Below are 20,869 nucleotides of genomic sequence, written 5' to 3' on the forward strand. Positions count from 1 at the left end.
CAGTTAATACCTCAAGAAAAGACTATTGTAAATTTTTTTCTTTAACTTTTTTAATGTTTTATTTATTTCTGAGAGAGAGACAACGTGAGCAGAGGAGGGTCAGAGAAAGAGGAAGACACAGAATCCGAAGCAGGCTCCAGGCTCTGAGCTGGCTGTCAGCACAGAGCCCGATGTGGGGCTCGAACCCACAAACTATGAGATCATGACCTGAGCTGAAGTTGGATGCTTAACTGACTGAGCCACCCAGGCACCCCAAGAAAAGACTATTATAAACAAATTAAGAATGTAAATAGTTATATGAACAATAACTAAAAGTTATCTAAAGTAGTAAGCATACTGATATATTAAATTATACTTAATTATATTAATGTATTAATACTCATAATCACTAATGTTTACCGAGTTTGCTATATACCAGACTGTTTTCTAAAGTGTCTTATATCACTTGACTTTTTGAATATCATGTGATGTAGATGGCTGTATTGTTCAATTTTCTCTGACCAAGAGGAGGCTTAGGCCATGCTAAATGCTTTGATAATATCCATGTAAATTAACAATAAGTTCATAAGAGCAATGCCTTGTAAGCACATTGAAATAAATTAGGCAAGACTGATGTTTCCTAAGCCCTATTGTTATTCACCACTAATCCTGATATCTTGAAAATAATTTTTTTATTGTGCATCTGAAGAGAATGAATATTTCTCCTCTCACTATCGGAACAGAGAGCTCATTGTTCCCAGTCGCCATGCTGCAAAATATATGTGTCCACCTGAGCAGAGTCGTCTGGAGCTGAAGTAGCAAAATTCCAGTGGTGGAATGAGGAGCAAACATTGTTAAAATATTTCTAAGGAACTTTTGCAACTGCTGAGATATGGCTGTTGTCCTCATTCAGGTTGCTATGACTACATTCCATAAACAAGTGGCTTATCAGCAACAGAAATTTACTTCTCACAGGTCTGGAGACGAGAAGTCAGAGATCAAGGTGTCAGTAGCTGGTAGAGACCTGGTGAGGAGCCCCTTCTAGGTTGCAGGCAGCTGACTTCCTGGATGTACACTCAGGGGCAAAGAGAGATAGCCACCTCTCTGACCTCTTATAAGGGCACTACTCCCATCTTGAGGACTCACCCTCAGGACCTAATGGTCTTCCAAAGCTTCTACCTCCTAATACAAATCACACTAGGGGGACAGGATTTCAACATAAGAATTTCAGGGGGACACAGACATTCAGTCCACTGTCACTGCTGAGTTCGTATAGCAAATCACAAATAAAACGTCAATGGGTTCCAGATCTTCACTTTGCAGCGTAACCCTATTGCCTTTCTATATGCTACTGGAAGGGAGATGTTCATGTTCGATTTTTATTTTTGACTCCGCATAGTGTCAGTATCTGACATCTCACCCTGAATACCCATGCGTTAACATTCCTTTTCCTAGTTTTTCCTTACCTCCCCTTCTGCATGTCTGCAATTCATGAGGGAATGGTGACCATGGAAGGAAGTACATTAGCCATCTTGGGCCTTGTATTAAGTTTAGCTTATATTTCCATACCTTGTATTTAGTGGCCATCTTCATGGTAGTAGAACCAAATATTTTCACATGAAGGGGATTAGTTTGTTCTTTCAAGGGATCAACAAGTACCCTGGGAAAAAGGACTACCTCCTGTCTACCATGGAGCTGACATTCTGTTGATACAGGCAAAAAGAAAGAAAGAAAGAAATGGCAAAAATAAGTGAATATAATAAATGGTCAGAGAGTGATCAGAACTGTGTAGAAAAAAACTTAGAAGGATAAGATTATAAAGTGCCAAAATGGAATTAAAGTGTTAGATTAGAGAAAAAAGTTCTTCACAGGAAGTTGATATTTGAGCTGAAACATGAAGTAGGATAGTACATCATCCAAACATCTTGGGAAGAGTGTCCCAGACAGAGAAAAAAAAAAAAACCCAGAAGCGTCTGAGGGGACTGAGGTTTGTTTGGTAGGTGGCATTAGCCAGACTCCTGGGATAAAGAGTCTTTTGTATCTGGAGCACATCCCAAGGTCTTTTCCATCCCAAAGCCCCTTGCCAGCTCCGTAGAAATCTCAGGATCCTGAGAGACCAGGCTGCTTGCGGGAAGAGTGGTCCAGGCAGCAGAGGATGCTGCTATCCTCTGAGCTTCCCTGAGGTCAAGGCATTCCAGTCCATGCTCTTCCTGCGCATCCATCTGGACCCGCACTTACTCCCTCCATCCCACACACCCAAAATCCACCAAAGGAATGCTGTGGCTTCCAACTGTGTCCTGTTTGCTACTGGGGGAACCCCATACTGTACCCAGCCAAAGCCTATGGCAGGAATGGCTTTGGCCTACTTCCAAAAAGCATGATCACTGCGCACAGAGCAATGTGATGAGGAGGAGGAAGGAAGGAAGTGAGCAACGAGAAAGAGAGATTTGCTCATGTAGGCATTGATAGCACACAGTGCTTAGATTTCATTTTGAGTATGATGGAGATGAGTGGCACCTTTTGAGTAAGAGACTAAAGTCATCTAATTTACACTATCAAATGTCACTCCAACTGGTATTTGGGGAATTGACTGGAGGCAGGGAAATCTGTCAGTAGTACATTTCAGTCAGGGTGAAAGAAGTCTATGGCTTAATCCAATTCTTAATAGAATACATGTTCTGTCATTAGATTCTGGGTGTACATGTTTGTACTGCGAAAATAGTGTCCATCAGAGTCATGAATAGGTTAAATAAGGAAGAAGGGAGAGATAAAATGGAGTCAAAGATTCCTGCAAGGTTGGGGGGCTGACTATGAAATGTTGGGGCTCTGGACTAAGATGGGGAAGATAGGAAGCCAGTGGGCTCCAGAGTCCCATCATCAGACATGTTGAGTTCAGGTGCCAGTTAGAGATCCAAGGCAAAGAGGCAGGGGGCGACATATGCCAGCATCTAGGGGCAGACCAGGGCGGAAATTGACACATGGGAGTCATGAGCACTGAGATCAGTGTAAGTTCGTGACTCTAGATGAGATCACCTAGGGGAGTAGTATATACATAAATAAGAGTAGAAAACTTGCTCAAGCTTATTGTTCTATGACAAAAGGTATGATTCTTTACCTGAAAGTTATAGACAGCATTGATCTGACAATGAGGTCATGATTTATAGAATATAATATACATGTCACTGTAAGAAAATTAGAACTTAACGTTACCTGTGGTTATCAGAAAACCTCCTTGAAAAAGCAATCTTTTTTTTTTTTTATTATTACAGATTTAAGCGTAGGTATCTTAATGCCCCACAGGATGTGAGTCATCCTCAGCAGGGAGCTCAGTTAGTCCTGAGAGGCTGGAGATTCACTTGTAAAAAGTGGTAGCACAATTGGGAAGAAAAACTGTTCTTTTGAGTAAATGCTTTGTAAAGGCAATTAAAGTAGAAAGATGTGTTGATGGGCTCTCACCCTTCAAAACTGCTATAGATCAAATTTATTAAAAATGTAATTTGGAAGAGAAGCTGGCAATACAGTAATAAAAATAAAAATGAAACTAATTTATCTTAGAAGACTGTGGTGCTTTTAGCCCTAACCAACCCAAAGATTTTGTTTTGGGATTGAAAACTGCCTTAGAATCCCGAAGCATTTTGAACAAAACTGGAGCTGTTGTGTATATGGTCACATGAAGGATTCATTCTCACAGTTTACAACAGAAAATACAAATATAACTTATATGTATCTAAAACTTAATGAGAACAATGTTTAGAAGCTATTTTTTAATCTACACATATTATTTTAATATTAAATAATATTAAATATTATTAAATATTAAATAATATTACATTATTATAATCTACACTAATTATTTTTTTTAATTACACATAGAATCTGGTAAGAAAAACAAATGCACTATTCACATATGTATGCATCCAAGGGGTTAAAAGAAGCAACCTTTGGGGCACCTCAGTGGCTCTGTTGGTTGAGCATCAGACTTTGGCTGAGGTCATGAGCTCCTGGTTTGGCAGTTTGCACCCCACATTGGGCTCTGTGCTCACAGCTCAGAGCTTGGAGCCTATTTCAGATTCTGTGTCTCCCCCCCCTTCTCTATCATTCCCCTACTTGCACTCTGTGTCTCTCTCTGTTTCTCAAAAGTGAATAATTTTTTTTAATTTAAAAAGAGGCAATCTTTTTCAGATATATTTAAGTCAAAATTTTTACCTGTTTTTACACTTGCTCTTTTTTTAAGCAATTGTTTTTGAAAGAAAATAAGTGAATACCTTTTAGGTTTAACAGGACATTCAAGATATCACATACTGTGAAAAATCAAATAAAAACTTTTTTTCCTGAGAACACACTTTTTGTAAGATTAATTCTATTTTTGTAAAAAAAATTGTGTGATGCATTTTTAGTAAAAGAATAGTGTTCAAGTGATTTGTTTCTTCAGAAAGTATGTTTTCTGACCACATTCCACATTATTTTGATATCTTATAATGAAATGAACTAAATGAAAGCCTGTCTAACTTTGTGGGTTTTTTAAAAAAATTAATGTTTATTTATTTTTGAGAGAAAGAGAAAGAGAGACAGACAGACAGAGAGACAGAGTGTAAGTAGGAGAAAGGGAGACAGAGAGACAAAGTGTAAGCAGGAGAAAGGCAGAGAGAGAGGGAGACGCAGAATCCGAAGCAGGGTCCCGGCTCCCGGCTCTGAGCTGTCAGCACAGAACCCGACATGGGGCTCGAACTCACCAACCGTGAGATCATGACTTGAGCCCGAAGTTGGATGCTCAACTGCCTGAGCCACCCAGGCTCCCAAAGCCTATTCTACTTTGGAAAAATCCCTCACCGGTAGAGAACTAGGCAGCTTGCAGACAAGCCTCAGTTTTACCATATTAAATTAAGATTGTTCTGAAGTGTTTGTAGGTACAGAGAGGAAAGAGCGGGTCCCCATATGGGATTAGCTGAACACACTCCCTGCAGGCGAAGGATGATCCTAAAAGGACACGACCCAGCTCACAGTGTCTTCCTGGCCTTTGCTTTAGCTTCTGTCTCCCCAGGTTTGGACAATGTTCTGAAATGTAAATCCCCCCATTTCTTTTTATGCCCCTTCCCAACATTCCTGAAAGATTGCACTTCACTTTCAGACCTAAAGGGTTGATATTTATCTTCAGTTCATTCAACACAGAAAAATGATAATTAATAATACACAGAACAAATAATGATATCAGAGTCCTTATTATCATACAAGCCTACCTGCAAGGCAATCTCAGAATAAGAAATAAAAGGTATTTATTTTAGCAGACTTTTAATGTGTACTTGCCTTTTAAAGTCTGCAACACCGTTATACTTAACATCATTAGAAGAGGGGCGCCTGGGTGGCTCAGTCAGTTGAGCATCCGACTGCAGCTCAGGTCATGATCTCACAGTTCATGAGTTCAAGCCCCACATCTGGCTCTGTGCTGACAGCTCAGAGCCTGGAGCCTGCTTCAGATTTGATGTTTCCCTCTCTTTGCTCCACCTTCACTCACACTCTGTCAATCTTTCTTTCAAAAACCAACATTAAAAAATTTTAAATCATTAAAGGATAGTTAATGTCTTCACTAACAAGAGCATATATTAGCTTGAATAATCTACTAAGAATTATTTTTGATAACTAAGTACATTTGCTTATTCATTACAGTTTTAAAGTGTCATCCACTTACATCAAGTATTCATAAGTACAAGTCTTGAGTGACAGTTATTTAGAAAAAATAATACCCAAAATGTTTATCTCTTCCCAATTTAATATTAGTCCATCCTACACATCAATTAAATTATGAAATATATTTCTAATTGATTATTCCTCAAATATCACTTCCTAGGCACATAGAGTTAGAACCCAAAGCATCCATTCTGTATGGTTTTCCTAGTTCAGAAAATGGCTATAACCATGAAACAAACAAGATTGGTCCCCTATGCATAAATATTTGCTATTTTGCCATGAAAATTAGTGGAAGGACATTTTAAAAGAAACAAATACCCAGGTCTCCAGTCCACTTTATATTTTCAGCTATAAAAATATAAAGTAAAATCAGAGGGTTTTTATGTGATCGAATAATTTTCCATCTCTGGTCAAAGGAGAAGAATAACTGATTTGCTGTGTGAATATATTTCACCAATGCCTATATAGAAGTGACAGTTACCTACTGCACAAACTATCCTTTTAGAAATGTAGTAAATTTAAAGCTTTTTATGAGCCTGTGTGAGGTTGTGTAAGAGCTAGAAAAATGGCATGTTGAAAAGGAGCTCATTTAAACTTCAGAATCTGGCTGACGATTCTGCACATCTTTGCCTGGGAACAGTAGATCTACCTAAATGAGGATGGGCTAGTAACGTGCTCATGAGGCGACAATGGAGCCTCCTGTCTGCTAATTTTTACATGAAATGTAAATTACATCAAGAATAGCAAGAATAGCAATTGCTATCAGTTTCCTTCTCAAGAATAGCAAGAATAGCAATTGCTATCAGTTTCCTTCTCCATACTAATATAAACATATCCAAACACATTTTAGACTAAATGGCAGTTACAAATTTGTATTAAATGGTTAATCCTTCCCTCTCTTTTTTCTTCTATAAATACAGAGATAGAGATGTAAGTAGACACTTCATAGACAGAGAGAGAAATAAATGAATCATAGATAGGTCATGGATATATAGATAAAGGTAGATCAATAGTAGATCATAGAAATATAGGTATAGATAGCTAGATCTCTGATAGCTAGAATGTAGAATCATATGTCACAGATATGAGAACAGACCATTGATAGAGAGATCATAGAGAGATTTAGACAATCTAGCATAGATCATAGATCTATGACAGATCATAAATAAGTATAGATAAATCTATGATAGATCTGTACACACATGATATATTTATATCTATATATGTATATATGTATAGGAGACAGAGAGATCAGGACTGATTAATTTTTTCTGTGAAGGGCCAAAAAGTTCATATTTTAGGTTTTACTGGCTATACGGCCTCTGCTGTAATTACTCAACTGTTTATTGTTGTAGTCGAAAGTTGTAAACAATATGTACATAAATGAGCACAACTGGGTTCCAATAAAATGTTACTACGGGCAGTGAAAATAGAATTTCATGGAATTTTTATGTGTCACGAAATATTCTTCTATTATCAATTATCTAAAAATGTAGAAATTATTCTTAGCTAGAGGTCCATATGGAAAGAGTCCTCAGGGCATATTAGCCCACAGGGCTGTAGTTTGTAACTTTTAAAATATACATAATAACCTTTTTTTTTATTTCAAAGAATTCCACGGCCTATGTGGCCCATACATCTTATTGTGATCTGTAACCATCTCTTCAATAAATATGAACTCTAGATAAGAAAATGAAAGTCGTTTCAAAACAGAGGACTTTTTAGAAAGAAAATGTAATTTTATTGCATAAATTGGAACACAGCCAAGATAGAAAAACTCACACCTCTACTTTAAAAGAAAGTGCACAGCAAGACTATATCTCAGCTAAACGTTTCATTATATGTAAGTTAAGATGCATAATTAGTCAAAATAAAATTCCAGTATTTTCACAGTGTTGCAAACACAGTACAATATTAATTTTCACATCATATTTTATATGCAAACAAATTGGGTTTGTCTAAAAAAAGTGTTGCTTTCCTCAGAAAATCTGTCTTTGATAATAAGAATTCCACTGAAAAATGAAACTTTCCATATGTGACAAATCTTGGGAATTTGAATGGAAGAGAAATGAAGGCTTCTCTCTGAAATACATGAGTTTACACATAGAACTCTTAAATTAATGCTAAAAAATCTGGACACCCTAATCCATCCATTTATACAGAGAACAAATAGATAAATACATGTTTTTTGTTTGTCTGTTCGTTTGCTTTTAAAGGTTTCATTGCACATCCAGGTCCTTGATATAGTGGATATGGGAAGTAATTTTTCCCTTCAATGTGGTACAAATTCCTAATCAGAAAACTGGATTTGTCAGGTGATTACTTCATGGAAGTAGGATGAAATTGGTTTCTATCCAGTCTTGATATTCAGAATGTTGTTGAATTTTGTCTGTTTGCCCCCTTGTTTCTTTGTTGTTGGTGGAGACTTAAAAGAGTCAAGAACTGATACTGGAGCCTTCACCCAAGTCATTTCTCTTTGTCACTAGGAGATGGAAATGGGCCAATTAAATGTATGGCTCCCTTGGGGAAACCTAGTTGTGGGGCTACAATCATAGACACATATCAAGCATTTCTATTCCTTTTGTGACACCAGAGAAATTTCAAAACAACAACACAGAACAATATAAAACTATACAAAACACTGAGGGGGCCAGGCTTCATCTTTTCCTTTACTCTTCTGCTACAAAAGTAATCAAGCAAAAACAATAATTTCTCATTGGATGATGGAGTTAACACCGTTTTGTAACAAACCTATAGAATAGGAAGAAAGAAGCTGCTTTAAACACTGGGGTGAAACCATATGTGTAGCCTATGTTTGTTTGTTTGTTTGTTATTTTGAGAGAAAGAGAGGGAGAGCACATTCACAGGAGTGGGGAAGCGGCAGAGAAAGAGAGAGAAAGACAGAGACAGAGAGAGAGAGAGAGAGAGAGAGAATCCCAAGCATGCTCTGCAGTTTCAGTGAGAAGCCTGACTCCAGGATCAACCCCACAAATCATGACATCATGACCTGAGCCTGAATCAAGAGTCAGACACTCAACTGACTGATCCAGCCATAGCCTGTATTTTAAAAACAAATGGATTGTGTGATTAGAGCAATCACTTTTGTTCACGTTAAAAAGTGCAATACCTTTTTAGTTTATTGGCTGAGTATTTATCTTTAAAAAATAAGAAGATACATTTCACAGAGGAGGAGACTTGCTTTCTCATGAGTGTCTTTGAGTACCTAAGTTTGCCATGATAAGCTCTGGGATCTATTATTTCCTTCTAACCAATGTTCTGATATGGCTTATATAAGTGCATATATAACAATGTAAATATGAAAGAGATGGAAAACAAGACCAAGAAAAACTGAAATTGTGTAACGTATTGGTAAGCATCTAACATCAATTTTGTCTGTTAGCAGTTAGATTAAAATTTTCCAGTAAGATCAGCAACTTCATGGGGAAGTTCCTGCTCGAACTAATGAGGCAGGATCACTCTCTTCATACTGATTGTCACAGAACTTCTTGGAGAAGGCATTGTCTTGTTTGCTCTGTGACACTCATAGCGGTCTTAAATACCACCTCCTAACTGACTACAGTTCGATGTAGAAAATGATCTTAGAAAAGGGCTCTGGCCAAGAAATTTCATCAGAGCATCACAGAAATTTAAAGAGCCCATTATGATATAAGTGGTGTTTATAACACACCTATAAACATCTTTACCAATATCACAGAGTCAAATTTATACTTCCTGGTCAATCTCCAGGTAATTTAAGATAAAGCAATCCCAGGGGCGCCTGGGTGGCTTAGTCGGTTAAGCGTCCGACTTTCGCTTAGGTCATGATCTCGCAGTTCGTGGGTTCGAGACCTGCGTCGGGCTCTGTGCTGACAGCCAGCTCAGAGCCTGGAGCCTATTTCGGAGTCTGTGTCTCCCTCTCTCTCTGACCCTCCCCTGCTCACGCTGTCTCTCTCTCTCTCTCCTAGAAATAAATAAAAATTAAAAAAAAAAAAGCAATCCCAGCGTGGCCTAGGAAGTGTATCCACTCTTTCTAGAATAAAAGCTGTGTCATGTGATTTTGCAAGAAAAATCATAAAAATAGTAAATACCAACAACAATAATATTAATAAATCATTCCACAAATATGTATTATCCAATACCTATTATATTTTCATCAACATGAATCATAAGACTTACAATAATTGCATTATACTTGATGACTTTTGAGGAGGGCTATGAGAACGCGACTTTTGCTTGCTGGGTGTTGGTCATGACTCTGGTGCCTTCCACAGTATTACACCAAGGTCTTGTTATTATAACTCTTTAACCACCCATGATTTTTTTAAGAAATGATAATGATGACATTGTCATGGATGTTGCTGGAAACCCAGTTGGGTTGGGATTTTGCCTTCTTAGAGGGGGATTCACCCATTATTATAGTAGAAATTGGGATTTATGAACTCATTTCTGATTGAATGAATGTTGTCAGCAGGTGGAAGCGTGTTTGTCAAAACCAGACCCACATGCCTTTGGGTCTTACCATGTCGACACCTGCAAAGCCAATTCCCAAATTCCAGTGTCCTCGTCTCTTGTCCCGTCATAGGTACCCACTCTGCCTGTGGCAGTACCAGGAGAGGAAAGTCCCCAGATCAGCTTTCATCCAGTGACTGACAGGAGTTGGTGTCAGGCAGCAATGGCTGCCTCAACCCTCAATTGGGATGACTGAACCTCACAAGATGCATTGGCTCCTAGAGAATCCTTTAAGGGCTAAGTTGCAATCTACCTTATTAGGAGTTTTCTTTGTAACACACCTTTTCTTGGCTTTCCCCGACTTTCTTTGGCTTGTGCTAATTGCTCTTATCAATATTCAGTATTTTCAGGACCACATTCCAAATAAACAACTTGCATTTGAAACTTTTGTTTCTGGATCTGTTTTGTAACTTCGTTCTTCCACTTATAAAGTACCCAAATCCAGTCAACCATCTTGCTATTAGCTAATGCTTTGCTCCTCTTTATAANTGCCAATATTAATCTTGTTTAAACTTTATGACAGCCATTGATTAAAGGTTGTTTCAGGTCACCTGGGTGGCTCAGTCGATTGAGCATCTGACTTCTTCTCAGGTCATGATCTCACGGTTTGTGGGTTCGAGCCCCACGTCAGGCTGTGTGCTGACAGCTCTGAGCCTTGAGCCTGCTTTGGATTCTGTGTCTCCTTCTCTCTCTGTCCTTCTCCTGCTCACTCTCTGTCTCTCTGTCTCAAAAATAAATAAACATTATAAAAGGTTGTTTGATAATATGGAATAACATGCAGAATCATTGTTTAAATTAGAGTCTGTATTCCCTAGCCCTAAATATTTTTTCCACCTTGCTTCTATCCTATGAAACCATTTAATAGACATCAAATGAGAATTTTGATTCCTTCTACCACTTAGAAGGGATGGTGTTAAAGGACACACTATCTATTAAAATATATGGCCTATATTAAATCCTTAAGTTATTCTGGCACTGGGAACACCAAATAATTATCATTGCTCCAGCAACATTCTAAGAATTTCCATTAATTCTTTAATTTTCCAAGACTTTAGGGAGCCTTTGATTTCTGGAATTCTACATGTAACACTAGCCATTGGTATGCTGATTCTGGCACTGATATAAGATGAGCTCAGAGAGTCAGAAAGTCCTGAAACATGTGGATAGGCTAAGTACTTGAGCGAATGAGAAAAATGTGAAATAGAAAAATATATGTATGCTAACTTATTCTACAGCATGCACCCTCCTGGCATTCACTTGCTCCCCATGGAGATAAGAATGTACCCACCAAGTACAAGACACCAGCTTCATGGAAGCACTTACTTGCAACTACAATCAGCCTAAGGCTCAAACCTGAACTAGAAGTACCGTCAACTACTGGGGGAAAAAAACAGCAATAACAACAACAATAACAAAACCGAGCAAACAACATCAAACGAAAACAAAAGAGACTCCCAAGTTAGATAAGATTTTCTAAAATATCAAACAGGTAGCCTCTTCCAAATTTGGTGTGGTGCATGTGCTCCGTTACATTGAAGACATTTTCATTATCACTTTTAGTTTGTTTTAACTTATTTTACTTATGTTTACAAACAGAATCAGAAAACTGAGGGAAAAGTTCTGAAGGACTCTTTACTCACACACCATGAATAATAATATTCATGAATGGTGAATAAAAAGAAATTGTTGACACAGAAAATTATTGCTGTTATCGCAAGTCATTGTATTTCACAGCACTTTCCTACCTGGGTCTTTTTAAAACAGTTTTTATTTATCATGTATTGATTTTTATTAATTCCAAACCTCCTTGGGTTTTTACTTTCTAAGGACAAGGATCCATGCTTAGGTAAGAAACTAAGAAAGCAAATATACAGCCCTGAAATTTTTCACTGGCATTTAAACACCAGGTTGTATACATTCATTTATTCACTGAACATTCATAAAGTGAGCATGAACTTTTGACTAGCCATGTTTATATTTTCTGAGCATACCCTACCACCTGGGTTATGACATGTAAAAATTTTTAAGGCAAGAAATATGCTGAATCAAAGTATAAGTAGAAGGTAAAGTGTGGCCAGAAAAAAAAAAAAACAGTGATCAATTCTTCCTGAATAATAGTACACTTCTTCACAGAAGACGTCATACTTGTGCTCAGACTGGAGGCAAATGGAGATATTCATTAGATGTGGAATAGCCAAATGGGTATCCCAGTCAGAGGAAAACGTAAAAGCAAAGGGGTGTAACAGTGTGTTCAGGAATCGGATATTCATTAAGAATCAAATGAACATCAAATGGAAATGTTTGGATTAGAAGAAGCCAGGAGGTAGAACCATATGTGCCTGGGATTTTATCTTGCAGTTAGTGGGTATCCAGTGAACATATAGGGGATGGAATAGGAACAGTGGAATGACAACATAGTATCAGTTGGTTAGACATCCAAGTCTTGATTTTGGCTCAGGTCATGATCTCAAGGTTGGTGAGTTCAAGCCCCTTATCAAGGTTGCTGCGTTCGAGCCCTTCATCTGTCAGTGCAGACCCTGCTTGGGATTATCTCTTTCTTTCTCTACATCTCCCCACTTGTGATCTCTCTCTCAAAATAAATAAATAAATAAATAATTTTTTAAAAATTGTTTATTTTTGAGAGAGAGAGAGCTCAAGCAGGGGAGGGACAGAGAGGGAGGGAGACACAGAATCCAAAGCAGGCTCCAGGCTACAAAATAAATAAATAAACTTTAAATAAATATGTGTTTGATGTAATATGTTGCAGGCATGATGGGTGGAAAATGGATATCACGTCTGTCACATACATTCCAGCCTCCATAAGCATGAAAAGTTTAATCTTATGTATTTCTATTAGTACTTAGAAATATGAAGCCAAGGCTGGTGGCGACAACAGAGAACAGAAAATCCACAGAAGAAGAGGAAATATAAATCCTGTCTTGTCATATGGGCTATGGTCTGGCCAACATTTGTCTCAGTTGTCCCTTGTCCAGCCCATCTTACACTACTTACTTCTCTACACTTCCCACCTCCATCCCCAACCCAGAAATACACTAAAATAATCTTTTGATCTGCACAAGAATATCATCCATAAGAAAGATGAGTATGTTTTAGGAAAAAGTTTTTATTTTATTTATCATTTCATTTCATTTCAGAGACACAGAGAGAGAGAGAGAGAGAGAGAGAGAGAGAGAGAGAGAGAATCTAAAGCAGGCTCCATGCTCAGCCCGGAACTCCATCCCATAAATCTAGGTTGGTGACCTGACCGAAAGTCAATAGTTGGACTCTCAACAGACTGACACCCAGGTGCCCCAGTGAGGACTTTTTTAGAGCTTAAAGCCAATTAGAAATATAAAGATGACAGTGTTACTTTCATAAGATGCTGTCACCATTAGGTGTTGTGTGCACAAAAGCATTTAATTACTAGATGTTTACGCTTCAAAAAATTGAACTTTGCAACCACTTGTAAGTCCATTGGCTCCGCCATGATTGGACCTGGGGGATGAAAGAAGATCTTTAAATTCCCAAGCTCTGCATCTGTCACTAATAATTTTAAACCACATAAGTGACATTAGAATGTGTGTTATGCTTTCAACCTGGTTTTGCATCTGAAGTGCTTCTTATATAAACTGCCACGTAGCCCAGTGATGAGCAATTATAGCGAATCAGATTCAGTACCAAATATTTCCCTTTTTTGACTGCAGAAGGAAATGTCTTCCCCACTCTGAACAACACATATGTCCATGAGGGCCTGACTGAAATAATGTCGTCAGAAGAGTAGGCATCTCATCAGGAGAAGCACAAAATGAATTGTTTGGGGATAAAACCATGAAGGAAATCAAAACCGTTTGTCGGTGGCTATGAATGAGAATATGGGAGATATTCACACCCAGCCTCTGTTTCTCCTTATCCTTCGTCATCTCTCTTACTGCCAGTTTAATTGTCAACCTGCCTCTGGAGTTTCATACCTTTCCCAAATGTGTTTCCCCCTCTGCCTTATCTCTTCAAAGCCATCAGTCACACAGCAGATTTGTAATGAACTTGCTCTCTGCCAAGGCAAGGGAAAAAAAAGTGACATCATTTTCAAAAAGGGGAGATCAGCACTTTAATCTCAGTGAGATAGAAAGGAGAACAAAGAGAATGTCTGGCAGGGCTAACAGGAAGAAAGGATGGGATGGAGCACACACTTTCTTTCCCTCTCCTTGCTTTGTACACTACGCTTTAGAAATTTGGAAGCCATTTGTTTTCCATTCTCATTGCATCCTGCTGGCTGTGCAAGGTCTGGTCTGGACATGATTACCAAGAATAGGGTGTGGCATTCTCCTCCCTGCTTTTGTGAGTTTGGTGTAGTGGGGTGAGGGTGAGATGTTTAAAGGCTTATTATAGAGTTTCAACATTGATGCAGCACTGTAAAATTTTGAGGTGAAGTAACTAGCACATGAATCTGATCTGACAGGTGTATTCTGGTTGTAGCTAAAACTAAATCAGAATGAGAAGAGAGGGCCATAGAATGAAGAAAGGGCAAGCATTTTTTTTTATCACGAATGATCCCATCAGACTAAATTGTAGGTGTGCAGATCAAAGGTAATGTAGGAATTAGCACTGAAGGCTCAGAGGCTAAGATATTAAAACAGCTGTTTACAATAACTTGTGATGCACCATCAGAATTATTTTATAAAAAATTATAATCTTCTTAAATAATCAAGCTGTAAAGAAATGTAGGTTCTCTCCAGTTACCATGCTTTTAGTTATGGTGGGGCCATGTGCAGGAGATTATCAAACGTGTACCATTTGTCAGAGAAATGTGATGAGTCACCCTTGATAAAAGATAGCAAATGCTTTCTGTTTAAAGTGAAGCTGGTTTAGAATTCAACATGTGTGTTAGGCATGAATCTCCCAAGCCACAAGTTCAGGTGTGCCAAGAATGTAACTGTTTAAAATTGTTTTCTATTAGTTTCTGTCTGGAAGCTTTGCTTATCGTATTATCAAGATCCCAATCTTAAGTCCATTTTTGGTAAACCCAGTTCAGTCCAGATTTTGCCCTTGCTCTTACTTCTCCATGTTGACCCAAATTTCATGGGTCTTACTCAATGTCCAGGTCTTTTTCCCAGTCCCACCTACAAAATCCAGTATCTGTTTAGGTGTGCATCACTCCACCTGGTTTCTAGTCTGAGGCCTTCTTGTCTCTTACCAGCAAGGTGCTCGATTTCCCATGGTATCACTGGTTGTCATTTCAGAAACTATTTGGTGTCACTAGGATCACCACCATGAAATGTATTCAGCTCTTTTGACCATTTCTCAGTTATGTTCATGTCCCTCAGCATACTGGGAAATGACAAGAAATCTCTAGATACTCTTCTGTCCCCCTTATGTGGTAAAAGGAAACTTGGGGGGCATTCCAGAACTCTACCCAGATTTAGCAGGCTGCATTTTCTACTCTATTGGTGCCTTATCACTCTGGCATGGCAGGTGATGGGGGAAAAGATGCCTAATAATTGTTCTACCTCCCACATTCCACCCAGCAAAAGAAGGCATTGGTCTGTGGATGGTCTGTTGGCTCTAGGTCCTCACCAGCTATCTGGGATGTGGTCCAGAGAGGGAGGATGTAACTGGATTCAGAGCTGTTCTTCAGATATCCATACAACCATCTCATTTCACTGCTTTCCTCGCTCCCAACCCACATAGATTTTTGTCTCCTTTGTGATCACAAAAACAGAGAGAGATGTCTACTTCCAATCTAATTACTTAAAACCCCTGTCAATTGTGCTCATGTCTTTTAATATTGAAAAACTTGAAACTAGCAATCAAATCCAAAAGTTGTTGGGGCTTCTGGGAGGCTCAGTTGCTCAAGCACCCAACTTTGGCTCAGGTCATGATCTCACAGCTCATGAGTTTGAGCTCTGCATCGGGCTCTGTGCTGACAGCTCAGAGCCTGGATCCTGCTTCAAATTCTGTGTCTCCCTTTCTGTCTGCTCCTCCCCTACTCACACTCTGTCTCTCTCTCTCTCACAAAAATAAATAAACATTAAAAAAGTTTTAAAAATTGTCTCCCCTAACTAAAGTCTATTTTGATGATAAAAATGAGTTTTGATTTTGTTTGCTTTATTGGTATTTCTGCTAATCATATATATATGTATATTTATATGTATAAGCATATATATGTATACGTATATGTATATGTATACACATATATATACACCCTAAATGAAAGGTATCAGGAAATTTCAGGGAAATATCACATGCTAATATTTCAAAATACTATCAGTTCCATGTTTCTTTCACCTATAAATATTTGCCTACCAAAAATAACACGTGATTCTTGCTTATTTGTCCTGCTCTCTTCCAAGAATGAGAGAACTGGGTCTTCATCTTTAATCCACTTCTCCAAAAACAATAAATTCCACACAGAGCAGAAGAGAGTATATATCCAAAGTATAGTACCCTATACTAGGGTCCTCCAAGATTCCGTAGATAAATTTGCATGATGAGGTAAAACTATATAGCCAAGAAAATCCATCCATTGGCTAAATAGAATTTTATGGACCAATGCCAATGTAGAAAGGGCTTTGTCCAGATAGAGTCCAACTGAAACTGTCAGAGCTTCCTAGGGATGTGTACTAGGAGACACCAAAGTCAATCTGCAGTTATTGATAGGCACTTGAGTTAAAAGGTCATGTAGACCAAATAGACGCAAGAGTTGCATGTGGAAAAACACATGGACACAGTTGAAGTTAAGAGGAAGTGATGGGGAACGAGAAGTAAAGACCTAGAGCAAGGGAAAGAAATAGTAAGAGTCACAAAAATTACAACAGAAAAGTAAAGGTGACAGATTATAACTGATATATATCTTTAAAAAGAAAGAGAGAGCAGGAGAGGGGCAGAGAGAGAAGAAGAGAGAGAATCTTAAGCAGTCTCCACACCCAGTTTGTCAGACTTAATCTTATGACCATGAGATCATGAATGACCTGAGGCAAAATCAAGAGTTGGAAGCTTAACTGACTAAGCCACCCAGGCGCCCCTGACTGGTATCTACTAACCACTGTATCTCCTGGCTCTATAGCTCTCTTCTGTGTTGTTTTTCTCTAATGAATCTATCAGTAACCACTACACTTTATTTATTTACTGCCTGCTTATACACATGCACACAAGATTATAGGATCCATAAGAGAAGTGATTTTTGCATTTTGTTCATTGGTGTATCCGCAGTTTCTAGGACACTGGTAGGGATTTTGACAAATATTTGTTGCAGGAAAAAAGAAAGGAAAGGAAGAAGAAAGGAAGGAAGGAGGGTAAAGGAAGAGGGTGAGGGAATAAAAGGAGAAGAACAAGAGAATGATACAAATTTCTTGCTGGGCCATTCTCTGGACTCTGAGACCTGGTTGCCCTTCCTGATCTTGCATTCTGTAACTTCCCTTTTTCTTTCCACCAGCTCCCTTTTCTTGACTTGAGCTCATTTGAATGTGTTTCTTTTCCTTGTAGCCCTGACAACAGCAGGTGTGGGAAGTGAGCCTAGTCAGTTTACAGACTCCTTTTCTTTATTTCAGGCGAGTAGCAAGCTTTCTCATCATTATATTCTTTAAACCTCACATAAAAACTGACCACATAATACCATGGGCTTGTTGGAAGAGCATGACTAAGGGTGCTCATGCAAGTCCAAAGCAGGAGATAGTACAAGTGAAAAAGGAGAAAGATAATATACAGCTATTATATCCAAAGTGGCAGAAGATCTGGGAGCTGAGGAAACAAGTGATCTTTCCTCTTTTACTGACATGGTCTTAAAGGCAGTAAATAGTTCAGTAGCAGTTCCTTAATGTTAATGACATATTTTCAGAGCACATACGAAACAAGGAGGGTACAAAGTCCAACTCCCTAAAGTTCAAATACTATCTGTATATGTTGTGGCCCAGGAATCTGAATTATTAATCAAGACACCAGATGATACCTGCCACCAGCTGATCTAAATGTTTTTGCCCCTCCAAAATTCACATGTTGAAATCCTACTCCCTAAAGATGGAAGCATTAGGAAGTAGGGTATTTGGAAGGTGCTTCAGCTGCAGTAAAAAGGGATCACACTTACAACTTGATCTTGGACGTTCCAGCCTCTAGAAATGTAAGAAAGAGATTTCTGTCATTTTTAAGTTACGTAGTCTGTGGTATTTTGTTATAACAGTCCCAACAGACTAAGACAATACCAATACAAGGGGTTCTTTAAATACATATTAAGGATAAAAAAGCTCTAATCTGAAGTGTAACACTCAGAGTGCCATGTTCTCAAAACTCTAACAATGGCCCCCACTTCTGAATCCCATCTGCCTCTAAATCTTGCATACTTTTAGACATTCAGAGATTAAAATACAGAGTATAAGAATGGATGGGATGGAAAAGGTGAGGGTTGGTTGTTGTAGTGTTGGTGTTGGTGGTGTTGGTGTTGATGGTAGTAGAGGTGAATTTTAGTTACCTAGGCTTTGTGTTGAATTTCTTGTATAAAATCTCCTACAGGAGATTTTAGAGCTTTAGAGCTGCCTGGGATGATTGCAAGAACATAACCAATTGATTAAAGTGTTATCAACACCTGAGATATCAAACTAGTGATGTTTTGGGCCACAGTCCTTTCTACCAGGTGCCAACAAATTGTATTATTTTACTGCCTTCCTCTCTACCATCAGTTAGAGCTTTGGTACATTTTCTTGCAACTATTAGCCTCATGTTTTCAGAAATGGAAGATGTTGTATGGTGTATATTAGACCCTTTCAGAGGCTACTGGGAAGTCTTGGGAACAAGACAATGTAGTAATGAATTTAATGTAAACTTTGAGACTTAATAACTATCTTGCCTCAAGGCCAGGAGGGAAGGGCATAGTATGAATGCTGGAAACTCATTAGGACTAAGGCAAACCTTTAAACGCCATCCAATAAACTCCCCCGAATCCGGTGGCTGGATCTGGTGGAAAAATAAAAGTAAGGTTATATGGGTTACTGATTAGATCATACCTTAGATCCCTACCCTTGGGCATACTTAGATCCCAAGTCTTTCTAGGTGATTTCTGGTTCTTTCTCCTAAGATAAGACCTCCTGAAAGAAAAGAGTGAAATCTGTTTTCAGAAGGTTCTGCCTGACTCTGAAGAGGTCATCCCTCACCGCGGCCTCCCTACTTGATGAAAAGTAGCGTATTAGGCTTCTAGATAGAGTTATGAGAGAGAGATCAAATAAAGAAAGAAGTACCTCCCACTCATAGACTTACAAAATATATAGCCTTTTGCAAAACGTACAAAGGAGGATTCATAGACTGACGAGCAGTTTGGTGTTCCCAAAATACAGCGTCTCATGTAAGAACTTGAGAAGATAGAAGACTCAGTTAAGGCAAAGCCATAAAAACAGAAGGCAAAGTGAATTCATTTCGTAATTTGTTTTATTATTGCAGGATTTATAGAAAGCAGTTCTACCTATTGCACAAATCGTTTTTAGTTTTGTTCCCTTCCATTTTTCCTTTCTCCTCTATTTTAAACTTTCAATGATAGGTGGTCTTGGAAAGTGCTGAATTAAGACTTAGCAAAGCCAAGTCCTATATATCTGGCTGGTCCTATAGCACTAACAGTCTCACAAACCAGTGCTGCACTTTTGTCTGATAGACTTAAGACCCAAAGAGTAAGCAACGCATACTTACAAACACTCATAACACACATGTCCATACACGGAGACATGGGCAAACACACACACACACACACACACACACACACACACACGGTTACCTGTCTGTACTTTATTGTGATTTAGTTAGGCAAAGCACTGTGTGCACCTCAACACATTCTTCCTTATACCCTATCAGGATTCAAAACCAAGGTAGGATTTATTTTGTAAGAAAGGGTGGAAATTATCTATCTTGCTTCAGTGGCACTCAATAACAGATTCTCCATCATAGTATATTAGGAGACAATAATATTTGCATAGACTTTTTTAGATTTTACACTGTAGTTTTACAGTCATTATATATTCATTCCGTTTTAACTATTTGTCAAGCCCTGCTATGTGCCAGGCATCGTTCTAGGCTCTTGTGTTAGACTGTGGGCAAAGATCTCTGTGCTCATGAAGATTATATTCTAGATAATTATCTCACTTGAGATCCCCAATAATTCTGCCATGTACTTTATTTTGAGTGAAACAAGACTTGAACCCAGACCGTGATCCAAAACTTCTTTATGTTTACTGGACTGTGCTGTTTATCTCACAAAATCTAATTAATTAAAAATAGGGTAATCGTAAGAACCTCAGTAAATATCTAATCTATACTAGGAAACATACAACTGTATTAATCAGTTTAAGAAATGGGTAAATAGCTTGGAAGGCCAAATCATTAATCTAACTAGTAATTTCAAGCACTCCATGAAGGTACTCATAAAGCACCCAAATAATAATAATTTCGTATCCATAGAAAGTACAGAATGTGACTTCACATACTCTGCCATGTAGTTGTCTAATTAATTTGTTTGACTCTACTCAATTAAAATTGGGATATCACATGAGAAAGAATCCCTGTTTTCCATCACAAATATACTTTAGTAGGTTTCCCCCTAAGTGCAAATCTGCTTTTTTTTTTTAACGAAAGTATTACTTTGGTATTACAGCTCTCATTGCCTTTTAAAAAGTGGTATTTTCCATTAGATTTAGTTTTAAATGTTTTTCAAATATTTATCACATTA

Source organism: Crocuta crocuta, unplaced genomic scaffold (genome assembly GCF_008692635.1).
Source record: "Crocuta crocuta isolate KB4526 unplaced genomic scaffold, BGI_CrCroc_1.0 scaffold264, whole genome shotgun sequence".
Lineage (NCBI taxonomy): Eukaryota > Metazoa > Chordata > Mammalia > Carnivora > Hyaenidae > Crocuta > Crocuta crocuta.